The following is a 13705-nucleotide window of genomic DNA, read 5'->3' on the forward strand; positions in this document are numbered from 1 at the left end:
CAAGTGACAGGAGAGGATCTAATAAGACCCCCAAACTACGCTCATCTCTCTGGTACAACACTGCCATCTGGTATGCAGCTTCCATTTCCTTAGGAATGGTGACAATAAGGCAATGTTTCTTAAACGAAATGGTGGCTTGTAGCTTTGCTACCTAAAATGGGTAGAGGGCATTGTTCTGAAACAAGGAAGCGATGCTTAAAGGCTTGTCTTCCTGCTTGTATTCCTATTGCTTTTGTTAGGGGTAATCTTTGTTTGTTCCCCGTTACTCCTAAAATAGTTCTGTAATTGGGGCTCAAGTGGTGGGGTGCCGCCCCTGGAAGCATAGAATAGGTAGCTCCGGTATCAACAAGGGCTCTTACTTTTTGGTTAGCCACCATGATGGGAATAAGTGGCTCCCCCGGATCGCTACCTTGTACGCCCGACCACCTTCATTCAGAGTCATCCTCAGCAAAAGCCGGAAGAAGGGGGGCTATGGGTTTCTGTCTCTCTTCACTTTTGCAATCCTTGGCCCAGTGCCCTTTCTTGAGACACTTGGCACACTGATCCTTGTCCAACCTTCTTCTGGGGCGCTGTCCTCCTCCTACCTTCTTCTCCTCTTCCTCCTCCTCTCTTAGTCCCGTCTCCTTGCAAGGCAGCGGCCATTACCGCACACTGTCTCTTAAACATACGCTGCTCCTCCCTCTTCTCTCTTTCATCTCTATTCACAAACACTTTGTAAGCAATGTCCATCAATTGACTCATGTTCATTCCCATGGCCGCCTCAACCTTTTGTAGTTTTTTTCTAATATCTTGGGCGCTTTGCCCTATGAAGAGCGTAACTAAAAGTCTCTGGTTGTCAGCCGCAGCTGGATCAAGGGGGGTGTATTTCCGCATGGTGTCCTGCAGTCGCACAAGAAAGGAAGAAGGGTCTTCCTCTTTGCCTTGTCTAACCTCATACAATTTGGCCATGTTGGTGGGCTTAGGTATGGCGTTCCGCAGCCCATGAAGAATGAGGCGGCGATAATTTTCAAGTTCAGTACTGCCACCAGGTGAAGCATCCCAACCCTTCTTTCTTGCCACCATTCTTTCTGGCATTATGAGAGCCATGGGTGGCGCACCTGCTCCCGCTGCTGCTCTCTCTGTCTCAGCAAGCCTACGGGCCTGTCCCATAACCAAACTCTTTTCCTCAGAAGTTAGTAAAATGTTCATTAGGGTTTGGATATCTGCCCAGCTGGGATGGTGGCTAACAAATATAGATTGCCACAGATCGTATGCTTTCCCAGGGTCTTCTCTCAAGGGGGGTGTTTGGTTTTTCCAATTGAACAAGTCAGAGGTTGTGAACGGGACATAGACGTAGGCTATACCTCCTTGTCCATCAAGGACTTCGCGCATAGGGGCTTGAAGATAGCTATTGCCGCTCCTATGTTCTCTGTGATGCTCTCTCTGGCCAGTAACGTCTTGTGCCACCTTTTCTAAAATCTGGATTCTCTTCTGTCTATGGGCCTTTTCCTCAGGGGTGTTAGCTGGACTGTTGCGGATTTCATGGGCATATTTATGGAGAAAGGTTGGGCTTTGTCCCGTTAGGCACAGGGAGCATTCTGGATTTGTATTGAAGGGGGGCGTATTCGGGGTGGCTGGACTTGAAATGCTTGTTTCCTGTGAGAGTAGCAAGGTTCTGCAAGTCTCTGGTGGCTGTGGAGGATCTGGTAGGGTTTTTATGGGAGCCTGAGGCAAAAAGGGATTGTTGGATCGCTGTGGAGTTGTTTCCACATGGCTTTGCTGTATTGGTCCTGATAAGCCTGACAACGTGCCAAAAGGCCTATCCAGGTTTATAAGCTGTGGAGGTGGGCTAGTGGGCCCTGATCTGTCCTCACCCGGCGGTTGTCTATACGGTGGTGGTTGTCTGTATAGTGGGGCACTGGGTGAAGACTCATCTTCCGTTTGTGGCAGCACTGGTTGGGCTGGCTTGGAGATGGGGCCTCTTTGCATCATGATTCTCATTACAATTGGGGAGGGTGGATCTCGGTCTAGCTCTTGCCACATCAAGGCATACTGGATGGAATCATGCTGCTTCTGATCTGTGAGCTCTTTCAGAACTTTAACTATTGCTTGGTAGTTAAAGGTGCCCTCTGGGGGCCACCCGGTCCCCAAAGTGGGCCACAATTTTTGACAGTAAAATATTAACTTGTCTCTTTCTAGCGGATATTGAGTCTCTGCCTGTATGATGTCAAACCTGTTGAGGACAAGCTGTAGTGGGGTGTCCTGTTGTCGACTCTTCCCTAGCCTCTTGTTCCTGGCCTTGGAACCTGCTCCTCCCATCCCGGGGGCTCTAAAGAGGTCTGTTTAGGGCACAACAACAGTCACGGCTTTCGCTTCGTTCGTTTCCCGGGCTTTTCCCTCGCGGGAGAAAGGAAACGCGGTACTAGAACTCCACTCTCGCTTCGAGGTAATTACCACTGTGGATACGCCTCGTCTCAGTCACACCCACACACTCAGCACTCCCCTCCAAGGTTTGATTTATCCTCACCTGTCTTCTGGTGCTCTGCTTGATCCGCTTGCGCTGGCAATCAGAAGGTTCTGGTCTCGATTTACTGGAGGTCTGCTGACGATACTCTGCTGCCTCGGCCGGCCTGGCGCAGGCCCGGCGCAGGCCCGGATGCAGGCCAAACAACTTGGGCCTGGAGCGCTCTCATCCAACTGTCTGCAGCCCCGTACGAGACAGCAGAGGTCGTCTGAGGTGGATACTCCTGGCTGGGCTACGCCAGTTTTGTTACAAAAGGAGTCAAGCCTGAATGGAGGCCAGACTGATAGGAACTCTATATTCCCTAAGATGCCAATAAGGAATAGAGACGAGACCAGAGTACCGCAAATGCTTGCCTTTATTGAACCTTTGCAAAGGGAGGGCCGCTCTTATGTGACTCTCCAGAATTGCTGACAGCCATCATATTTATAGGCTATAGATGCGTCACATACATATCATTAGAAATGCATAGCTAATCAGAAATACATCATTGATTTCTCAGTATCTGTCTATTCTGGTCCACTTCTCTGTTCTCCCTCCAAACTTCCTCTATCCTTGACCTTTGGTCTGGTAAGCTGGGAACAACATTTTTAATTGCGAATGAAGCTGATAAGCGGAAAAACTCCCATACTTTTTCATAAGGGAGGCAAGCATATGTTTCATTTAACATTATTTGATTTTATTCCACTATAACATTTTAATTTTAACTCATTACAACAATAGCATGAGAACTACTCGGGCTACCCACTATATTTGGCAGAGCTAATCCCCTATTTAGGGGCTACCTTTCCCCCAAATTTCATATTCCTCTGTCAATAAACAAAAAAGTTCTGACCATTTGTTTTACAATACAAGTATTTTTGGATATTTGTAATATCCGGATCTGGATTGAATCGGGATGGGTACAAATAAGCTTGGAACGAATTGGGCCCTATCTGTATTTACAAATCTAAGCCACAAATTGGGGCTGGAGGGTCCATGCAGTGCCCAATTTGTGATTTTTTAAAAAGAAAATCCTCATGACAATTCTCCAGCATTTATCCTGACAAACATATTTTTGTATGCAGTTTTGACTAAGGTATACATTTGTTGCAAGCAATTTATGTAATATAATGCATTTCTGTATGTTAATTTCACAAATATTTTTTTATACAATTTCCCCCCAATATATGCATGTTTGCAAACATTGCTTAGTTGGAGAACTGCATCACAAAATCTGGATATGTGTGAATTTTGAAGGATGGCTGTGTTTTGGTTCTCATATTGTTTCGGAAAGTGTGACTTTAATAGTTTTGGCTTGAAATGTAAATTTCTCGCCCATCTCTAGCGTGTACCACTTATTATTTATTTAGTTAGTTAGTTAGTTATTGATGGAAGCATCAGCGAAATTTAGGACAAAAATGCTAGGACCTAAATTCCAGTGGTGTAAATCCTGTAAAAAACTTATACCTCAGGAGGTAAATCATAAGGGTGATAAGCTGACCTGTAGATGCTGAAAGGCGGAGAGATTGGTGGACAAGACCTCAGGGGATGTGATGACACCCTACTCCCAGGGTGATAATCCTCACAGAGGATGAGGGTCTTGAGGAAGAAGGGTGTCACCCTGAATTAGGGATGTGTTAGAATTCCACCCAATTTGGATTTGGTACCGAATTTTCCATTAACTCACTAATTCTCAATCGCTGAGGATTGGATTTTAATGTAGTAAATTTCTGCGGCTATTTTTGAAAATGGACTTTAAAAAAATCTGCCTCTAAAATATTGACTGTAAGAATGATAATTTATCAATATTTCCTTTTAAAATTGATATTTCTTGCAAAATATCAATATTTTTAAATATCAATATCTCCTTCAAAATATCAATATTAATATCAATATTTTTTCCAAGTGGAAAAAAACACAGAGATTGGTAAAAGCAGCATCTAGCAGATACAGAACAAACTCAAATTGATGCCAGCCTTTTAGGTTGATGGAATGGTTTTGAACCGGCACCAGCCAACAGATCCCATCCCTACTCTGAATAAGACAGAATCTATCCCTTAAAAGGGACCAAGCAGATATCCTCTTGTGCCAAGCATACTCCTCTGGGGAGCTAGGAGGAGGTTCATGATAATGGGTGATTGGGTCACTAGGGACATATTCAGCTGAGTTTGTGATAGCTTGCCGACTGCATGATGACTCCACCTGGGGTGAGGGTGGCAGATGTCATGCATTGTCTACATAGCCTAGTAGATAGTAGTGGAGAGGAATCAGTGGTCATGATGCATGTTGGCACCAATAATGTGGGGAAATGTAGTCTTGAGGTACTGGGAGAAAAAATGAGGTTGTTAGATAGGAGGCCAAAAGTCAGAACCACTTGAAGTCCCAAGGGCAACCCCACACAAAAGAGATTACAGTAATTCACAATGGAAGTGAGTAAGGCATGAATGAAAAAGATGCAGATGAAAAAGATTGTTCACAGGTGCAGCACTTCGTCTTGCAGAGAGAGGAGAACTTCCCCAACATATCTGACAGTAGTTGGCCAAATTGCCACTAAGGCTGCATTCAGACATGGGGTTTATTGTATTAATTTTGCTGATTTTAATGGCAGCACTTCTGTCCCAATTTCTAACATTCCTTTCACACTGCAGTACCTGTTGTCTTATGGAACTATGGCTTTTTGACTGATATACCCCCAAGGCAAGCTAAATTTCATTCACACCAATGGGTGTGGTGTGACACAACAGTGAATGTCATCTGACATCTTCCTATTCCCCCATCCTTTCTGCACATGCACACTTCTGTTCCCCCATGATTCCCCCATGAAAAAGGCAGGAAAGAACTCTGTATACCACCCCATATTTTGTCACGTTACTCTCATGATTTTCTAGGTTAAAGGGGTTGCAAATGGATTTTTTCTGGCTGCAGTTAACATGGGAAGGAGTGCTAAACTTCCACCATATTCTGCTAGATTTCCAGAAGTGTTTTTTAACGTCATGTAAAAGACAAATTAAATGCAGAAATTATCAGGTAAGAAAACATCTGGGAAATGGAATAAACCTAAGAGAGAGCCTGTAGGAGCACATTGTGTCTCCAGAGTATGCAGAGGTCTACTGCATCACTTGCATTGGTTATCCATTTGTTTCCAGGCTTAATTTACAACGCTAGTACTGGCCCTTCAAAGCTATGAATGGTATGAACCCAGTTATGTGAATCTGTCTTGGACCCAAGGTTACCCTCAGGTGCCCTTCTCTCTGGCCTTTCACTATTAGTCTGGTGGCTTTCACAGGCATGACCTTCTGTGAGTATATTTATTTGAAATATCTATAGGCTGTTTTTTATTTTTTATTATATTTAACAGGATTTACATACTGCTAAATCATCTGAATATCTAAGTGGTTTACATAACCATTAAGAATGAAATAACATCAAACCTACCCTAATCCATAAAACATTAAAACTTTGAGCCCAGCATAATAACACTAGCATCAAATCAAATGTTTATACTTAAAACAGCATCAACACAAACACTGGCACAATAAGACTTATGGAAAAGTAATTTTAAACAAATCTTTAAAGCGTGAAATGATGGCAGGTAGACTTCATTTGGCACAAAGTTCTACAGGTGTGGAGCATTCACTTTTCAGTGGTGGCCCCACACTTGTTGAATTTCCTCTCTCAGCAACTCCACTTGTTCCCCTTTCTTGCAGTCTTTAAGTCAGTAGTCTTAAACCTTTCCAGACCTGGAACTCACCATTTGGAGACCTCTTCCTTTCTTCCTTCCTTCCTTCCTTCCTTCCTTCCTTCCTTCCTTCCTTCCTTCCTTCCTTCCTTCCTTCCTTCCTTCCTTCCTTCCTTCCTTCCTTCCTTCCTTCCTTCCTTCCTCTGCATATCTGTATGGTGGTAGTGCTGCTGCTGAGACCCACCTTAGATCAGGCTGTGACCTGGCAGTGGTCCCACCCCACCCCTAAGCAGTCCCTAAATAGTTTTTTGATTTGTTAAGGTTTTTATTAACCTATGGTCATACTACATGGAACACACCTGATCTCATCTGATCTTGAAAGCTAAGCAGGGTCAGGCCTGGTTAGTACTTGGTTTGGAGACCACCTGGGAATACCAGGTGCTGTAGGCTTAGAGGAAAGCAATGGTAAACCACCTCTGAATACCTCTTGCCATAAAAACCCTACGAATATATATATATATATATATAAGATTTTTTATTGATTTTATTGCTGTCCCCCATATGATTTTATCTAATGCAGTGTTTTTATGTGTGTGATTAATTATTTGGTTTTTAATAGTTTCATTGTAAACTACCTTATGAGAGCTTGCCTTATATTTTACAGCATAAAATTTCAGGATGTAGAAAGCTGGGGGGGGGGAAGCAGCAATGCACTTTGCAATTAACACTTTGTTATAAGGAAAATATATTTGGCTCAAAGGCTCCTTAGATGTCTGACATAATTAGAAAATCAGCATCCTCAGTTTCATGTTATAACTAGTGTTATGACAAAAATTGAATCTGAAAATTATCAAAGAGGAGTGAAAAGCACAGTGAAATTCTCATAGGGGAGTGTGTGTGTGTAACTTTTTGTGGCCACTTTATTTTTAAGGTGGCCATGGGGTGTTTGCAAATGTCCTTTCTTCCATCTCTCCAGTGGTCTGCACTCTTCAGCTTTCCTAGGTGCTCACCTGTCCTAAAATAACCCTTGATGTCCTTGGCTGGGCTTTCACGTAAGCATGGGAAGGTGGGAAGATGTGTGAAGGCTGCCTACTGTGCACCTGACAGTTGTTTATCAATATCAATATGTATATCTATATTGGTGAATGAAGTTTTTTTGTATTTAAAGAGATCAGTGCAGATTTTTGTTTTATGTGAAAGGAAGAACTTCCCTTTAAAGTAAAACCAGTTAAGTGCAGTGATCTCAGGCACTTGGTTGCCAGCCTTCCCAGCTTCATACATGTCATGAGATAACTCATCCCAGGGGGATTTTTCAGATCAAGAGCAGGCAACCAAGAAGGCTGTAGAATGTTAGGGAAATGTTTACCAGAAAGAGAAACCCCACCCTTGGCCACCTCGCGATAACTTTAAAAAGTCCTTTACCAACTGAAATGATGCAGAAAAATAGAAAGCTCTTCTTCATAGGAAGAAAACTTTTGGGAAATTGGAGAACAAGTTCCAACACTAGTTATGAGTATTTTGATATGGAATTTTATGAGCCTTCTGATAATGCCTGCCTAGGAACCATAAAGCTGTTTTACACATATTGAAGCACTTTACAGCACTTATTAGGACTCATCGCTACACTGATACTGTCCTCTGATTTCAGGTTGTGGAGCTACTGATCAGTTGCCAAGGTTATTTTCCAATCTGTTCAGGCTTTCATAGTATAAATCTGAGATGTCAATTTAGCTTTGGTTGCCTTGATCCCATGGAGTGAGGACCTGTATGATTGACTGCAGGTTTTGCTTTTCTATTCAGCTCTGGAAAGGATTTAGCATTGTTTTTGAAAGAATTATGGCTATTTCTATTTCTAATCTGGGGATGAGCCTCCTGTGCGTGCCCTTAAAGACTAGACTGGTGACCGATACTCCAGCCTGACTTGGCTGACAACCAGAAACATTGAGAGTCAGATCATCCCTTTGCAAAGCCATAAGCTTATTTTTGAAGAGTGTTTTTAGACACGTATAGCTACAGCTTTTGGATTTGCTAAGGAATTCTACAGCTCAGGCTGAATTTTGTTATTTGTTTTAAATAAAATAAAATAAAAATTAATAACACTTTCATATCATGTACAAGTCATGTCAAGTGGCAATGTTAGGCATAGCTGCTGGTTATATGCTTCCTTACTAGAGTTTCAAGATAAAATAGAATAAAAGATTATATAGCATGTATCAATAAAAGGGTGCTGGGGGCATTAGTCTATCCTGCTTGCAAAGATTCCCCAGTTAAAATATGTTTTTAATTAAAAAGAATGGCTCAAACACAATTGCATTTTTCTCATTCTCTGCTAAGAATAACATTTAAATTGACCCATGATTCCATACAGGAGATTACTTTTCCTCTAGTACATGCGTTGCTATTATCATTGGAGTTGTCAATTTATCGGGGGGGGGGGGAAGCCTGGCCTGCTCCTGATACTTTTAACAGACTTTCCCTACCCAAACACAACTCAGGAATTGGCAGAACATCCAAGAGAGCCCCTGAAGAATATTGTACTGAAAGGGCAGGCTCATCTGTGAGAAGGCAATCAAATCTCTGAACATCAAGCTATTGTTAAAAGTGTAAAAGTAGGCACCAGGAAAAGAAAATTGAGAACTCATTAAAGTTATCATGAAAATGACAGTAAGCACCAGCCCCGCACTGGTAATAGCGAAGCACCATTTGTGGGGCGGCACACACCTCTTCCGGGCACTGGTGGGGGTAGCACTCTCCCATCCACGTCTGACTCTTGAAAGGCCACCCAAACTCTTGGGCAGCCTTGCAAGAGGAGATAATGTGGGCTTTTTATTCCTTGAGCTGGCTTCTCTGCCTGCCCTCACTCAGTTTTAGCACTTCACAGAACTTATTGGATTGCTGCTTGACAGGGCCAGATAAGAATTTTTCCTTTCAATCACATCTGCCTCCGACTGAGCAGGTTTTTTCACCTATCCCTCAGTGTTTGCTTGACACTGTCAGTGTTCAATCTTTGTCTGTCACAGCTTTTAGCAGAAATGGCATTGGGCAGGATCAAAGACAAAAGTGGACCAGTGGGGTCCACATAAGGGGTCCAGTGGGGGAGATTTATGAGCAACACCCCTAGCTCAGCTGGGGCCAGGTCTCATACAGCGTGCGCCCTCTCCTGTTGGTTCTCTGGCAGGAGCCCAGGTGTCCTGGCTTGCCCTATCACTGGGGTCCTAATGTTGGCCAATTCCCATGGGTGCTTCCCACAGCTGCTTGCCAGGGTCTGAGGGAATAAAGGATCTTGCCCTACTGCCATGCCAATCCTGTTTGCTTGCTGCAATCAATACAATTATGGCCTGATTTTCACCCATCCAAACCACTGTTGTGTCATTATTTTCTAGAGCCAATGGGGGACGCAACATGCATCTGCCACAAAAGTCTTTTGTGACCACCCCCTACTTTCTCAAAAGCAAAGGAGCTGGTTGGGACAAGGTTTTTGGTCAGCACCAACTATTGTGTGAAATCTAATTGTAACTTAATATCTAAATATCCCTTCCTGCCCCCATTCTCAAACCATAATAAGATATTAAAATAGGAACTAGTGGCTGAAAAGAAAGCACCCACTTTGTTCCTCTTGTTCGCCGGGTAGGGTTTCTCTCCCATCAGGAGCTGTGTGCCTTCACACAGGGGTGGCTAACCTTTTTGAGCTGAGGGTCACATAACCCATGGTCAACTCTCCAGCAGCTGAATGCCAAAGTGTGTAAGGCTGATTTCTAAAAGTGGATGTAGCCAACTGTGACGGTTTTTGTGTGTGTTTTAAAAATGACAAATTTGGGGGGGGTACAAAAAAAGTGTTGAGATCACAGTGGAGCAATCAGTTTTGTTTTTAACAAAGCTTGTTTTTAATTTTTAAATTTTTTTTAGAGAAACATTTGGAATCTTGGGGGGGCACAAAATATGATATTAGAGGGAGCAGGGACCCATTGTGCAGAAAAAAAGTAAAAAAAAACCCCAACCATTTAACTTAAACGATTAACTTTTAAAAATGACTTTTATTTATTTATTTATTAAATTTGTTAGTCACTTGTCTACACAACTATGTGTACTGAAAGCAACTTACAATTAATAAAAATTAAAAGTAAAGTAAAAGATAGAGAGAGAGAGAGTTTAAAAAAACAGTTTATAAGGCAGTGAAGCAACCCTTCTTAGGAAGGCTACATAAGAGAAGCACTGCAAAAGCCTTCCAAAGTTAAGAACCAAATGCCTGGGAGAAGAGAAATGGTTTTGCCTGGTGCCTAAAGATGGATAATGATAGTGCCAGGTGTACCACCCTGGGAAGAGTGTTCCACAAACAAGGGCCACCACTGAGAAGTCCCATTCTTGTGTTGCCACTCACCACACCTTCTTTGGAGGGAGCACATGAAGAAGGGCCTCCAATGCTGAGTGTGGGGTCTGGGATAGTACATACAGGAAGGGGTGATCCTTTGGAGTCCTGAACCTTATAAGGCTTTATAGGTCAAAACCAGGATTTTGAATTCAGCCCAGAAACTATTTGGTAGCCAGTGCAATTGCACTAGAATTGGTGTTATGTGCTCAAACTGACTTGTCCAGGTGGGCAGTCTGGCTGCTGAATTCTGCACCAGCTGCACTTTCCAAACTGTCTTCAAAGGCAGCCCGACATATAATGCATTGCAGTAATTTAACTCAAAGATTACCAGAGCATAGACAACAGAAATCAGGCTATCCCTGTCCAGATAGGGTCATAGCTGGGCCACTAGCTGAAGCTGATAGAAGGCACTCCTCACCACCTCTTTGAGGTCACTTGAGTCTCAAGTGACAGTAGTGGATCCATAAGTACTCCCAATCTATGTACCTGCTCCTTCAGAGGAAGTGTAAGCCCATCAATAGCAGCCCACAACCCCTCAATCCAGTCTGGGGAACCACCCACTAACAATGCCTCAGTCTTCTCTGGATTCAGCTTCAGTTTATTGGCTCTTATCCAGTCCATTACCAATATCTTATCTAGCACATCTACTACCACACCTGGAGATGTAAAGGAGAGATAGAGTTGTGTGTCATCAGCATATTGCTGACAACTTACTCCAAATCCCTGGATGACCCCACTCAGAGGTTTCATATAGATGTTAAATAGCATGGGAGATAAAATCAAACCATGCACAGCCCCACATTGGAGGCTCCACGGAGCCAAATGATACCCCCCCCAAGCAACACCCTTTGAGAATGACCATCCAAGCAGGACTGGAACCACTGCAAAGCAGTGCCATCCATCCCCAACTCAGACAGCTGCTCCAGGAGAATACCATGGTCCATTATGGCAAAAAGCCACTGAGAGATCGAGGATTAATAGGCAAACACTCCCCTATCTCTCTCTCGACATAGGTTATTGTGCAGGATGACCAAGGCAGTTTCTGTACCAAAACTGGGTCTGAACCCTGATTGAAATGGATCTAGAAAATTGGTTTCATCCAAGAGAGCCTGGATTTGGCCTGTGATCACACATCCCAGAACCTTGCCCAAGAATGGAACATTAGTAAGTGGATGGTAATTATTTAGATCTTCCAGATCCAGGGAAGGTTTTGTAAGGAATGGTCTTAGCACAACCTCTTTTTGGCAAACAAGGACTACCCCCTCTCTCAAGGAGGCATTAATCACTTCCCTGGCCCACCCAGCCATTTCTCCTTGCTAGCTTTTATCAGTCACAAAGGGCAAGGGTCAGAAGTGCAAGTGGTTGCCCGAATTGAGCCAAACACCTTGTCCACATCCTCAAGCCCTATCAATGGGAACTTATCCAACACAACAGAACTCCACCTGGGCTCCTGCTGGGAGGAAGGGTGGGATATAAATAAATAAATAAACTCATCAATGGTACTCATTACTGAGTCACTGGGGCAGTTCTCGTCCCATCGCGCTTCCAAATGGGGACTGATGACTGGCCGCGGGAGCACTTGAGTCCCTTCACCCAACAAAATAAGGCAGGTCTTTCCCACTGGTCAAGGACAGGCAGGGAACTGGGAGCAGGTGAAGCATCTTCAGGTGAGCTGCTTGAGCCACCGGCAGCTGTTTGACTAGAGTTAGGACTGCACCTGGGCAGTACAGAAATGTGGAAAATAAAGGTTATCCCTGCTGTCCAGGAGATTAGTTGACAATAGCGGGATGGCCAAGAAGAGCAAATGTGAATTTGTGTTCCCTAATGAAAGCCAGTGTGACCAAGTAGCTGAGAAACTGCAGGTGTGAGCAAGGAAGCCCTGCTTCAAATCTTCCCCTCTGCCACCAACTCCCTAAATGGACTTAGGCAAGCTACTGCTCTCTCAGCCCACCGGCAATGTGGGGTTGACACTTCCTAACCTACTTTATGAGGTTGTTGTTGTAACAATTTGTGCAATAGTGTCTGTAAATCGCACCAAACATTCAAAAGCGATCAATCTGCAGAGGTTGTTGGACTACACTGCCTGATCATTGGCCGTGCTGGCTAGAGTGGAGGGGAGCTGGAGTCCAACCACATTTGAAGCGCACCACGTTGGCTAGCCCCCCCATGCACAATTATTGCTACATATTATTGTTAACCACACAGATTTCCTGATTAAGGTTTGGCAGGGCCCAGTGTCTATGGCTGTTATCTTAACATCCTAGTTAGGCAATCCACATGATTGCCTTTGCACCTGATCTGCCTCCGCCTTTGGAGAATCCCGTTGTTCAAGAGAGAGGATGGAGTCAGAATACACCTCAGGGGGTGGGAGAAAGGGGGAGGGAAGGGGAGGAGATTGGGTGGGTGGGCACTGGGCAGAGGGAAAGTCCATTTCCTTTCCAAAAGGAAAACATTGTGAACAGTATCATTGGTTTTCAGGGTTTTCCCCACCTTTTTATTCTACAGCAGGCACCCACCCAAATTTAAACCAAAGCTGTGCCTGGCCACATCCACACCAGACCTTTATTTCACCCCAAAGAATCTTGGGAAGTGTAATTTGTGAAGAGTGCTGAGGGTTGCTAGGAGATGCCCTATTCCCCTCACAGAGATAAAGTGCCCAGAAGAGGGGCTGACTGTTGAACCACTCTGGCCACTGAAGCTTTGTCAGGGGAGTACGAGTGTCCTAATAACTCTCAGCACCCTTCACAAACTACACTTCCTAGGATTCTTTGGGAGAAGTCATAAGTGTTTAAAGTGGAATCAGTGTCTGGTTTGGGTGTGGTCCCCAATTAGCCAAGCCAAACAGCTGTGAGTCTGGCTTTTAGAACACTGACAGTTGGTTCTTAATCAGCATGCCCAGTGCTATCATAGAGCTCAGTGTTAAATACCTTAAATTAATTAAAATTCAGCCAGGGATTTTTTTTTTTAAGTTTTAAACTGCAGAAGATGAAGGTCAGAGTATGAGGCAAGGTCAGTAATAGGATTACAGGTACTCTGTGAACATGGCTGGTTTTTAATTAATTTCAACAGATTATGAGACCTCTGCAGAAAAAAGTCCAAAAGGGGTCTGGTTTTTTTCTTTGAACTCTCAGTTCTCTCTGATTGCTCTGTGTATAGCCATGAAAACTTAGAGGGT

The 13705-nt window shown here is 43.7% G+C and overlaps 1 pseudogene; it reads left to right on the top strand.

The window, feature by feature from the left end:
• The first annotated feature begins 6492 nt into the window (after positions 1–6492).
• LOC133386295 (5S ribosomal RNA) lies at positions 6493–6611 on the top strand (annotated as a pseudogene).
• Positions 6612–13705: the final 7094 nt, after the last annotated feature.

The sequence above is a fragment of the Rhineura floridana genome, chromosome 5 (genome assembly GCF_030035675.1).
Source record: "Rhineura floridana isolate rRhiFlo1 chromosome 5, rRhiFlo1.hap2, whole genome shotgun sequence".
Classification (NCBI taxonomy): Eukaryota; Metazoa; Chordata; class Lepidosauria; order Squamata; family Rhineuridae; genus Rhineura; species Rhineura floridana.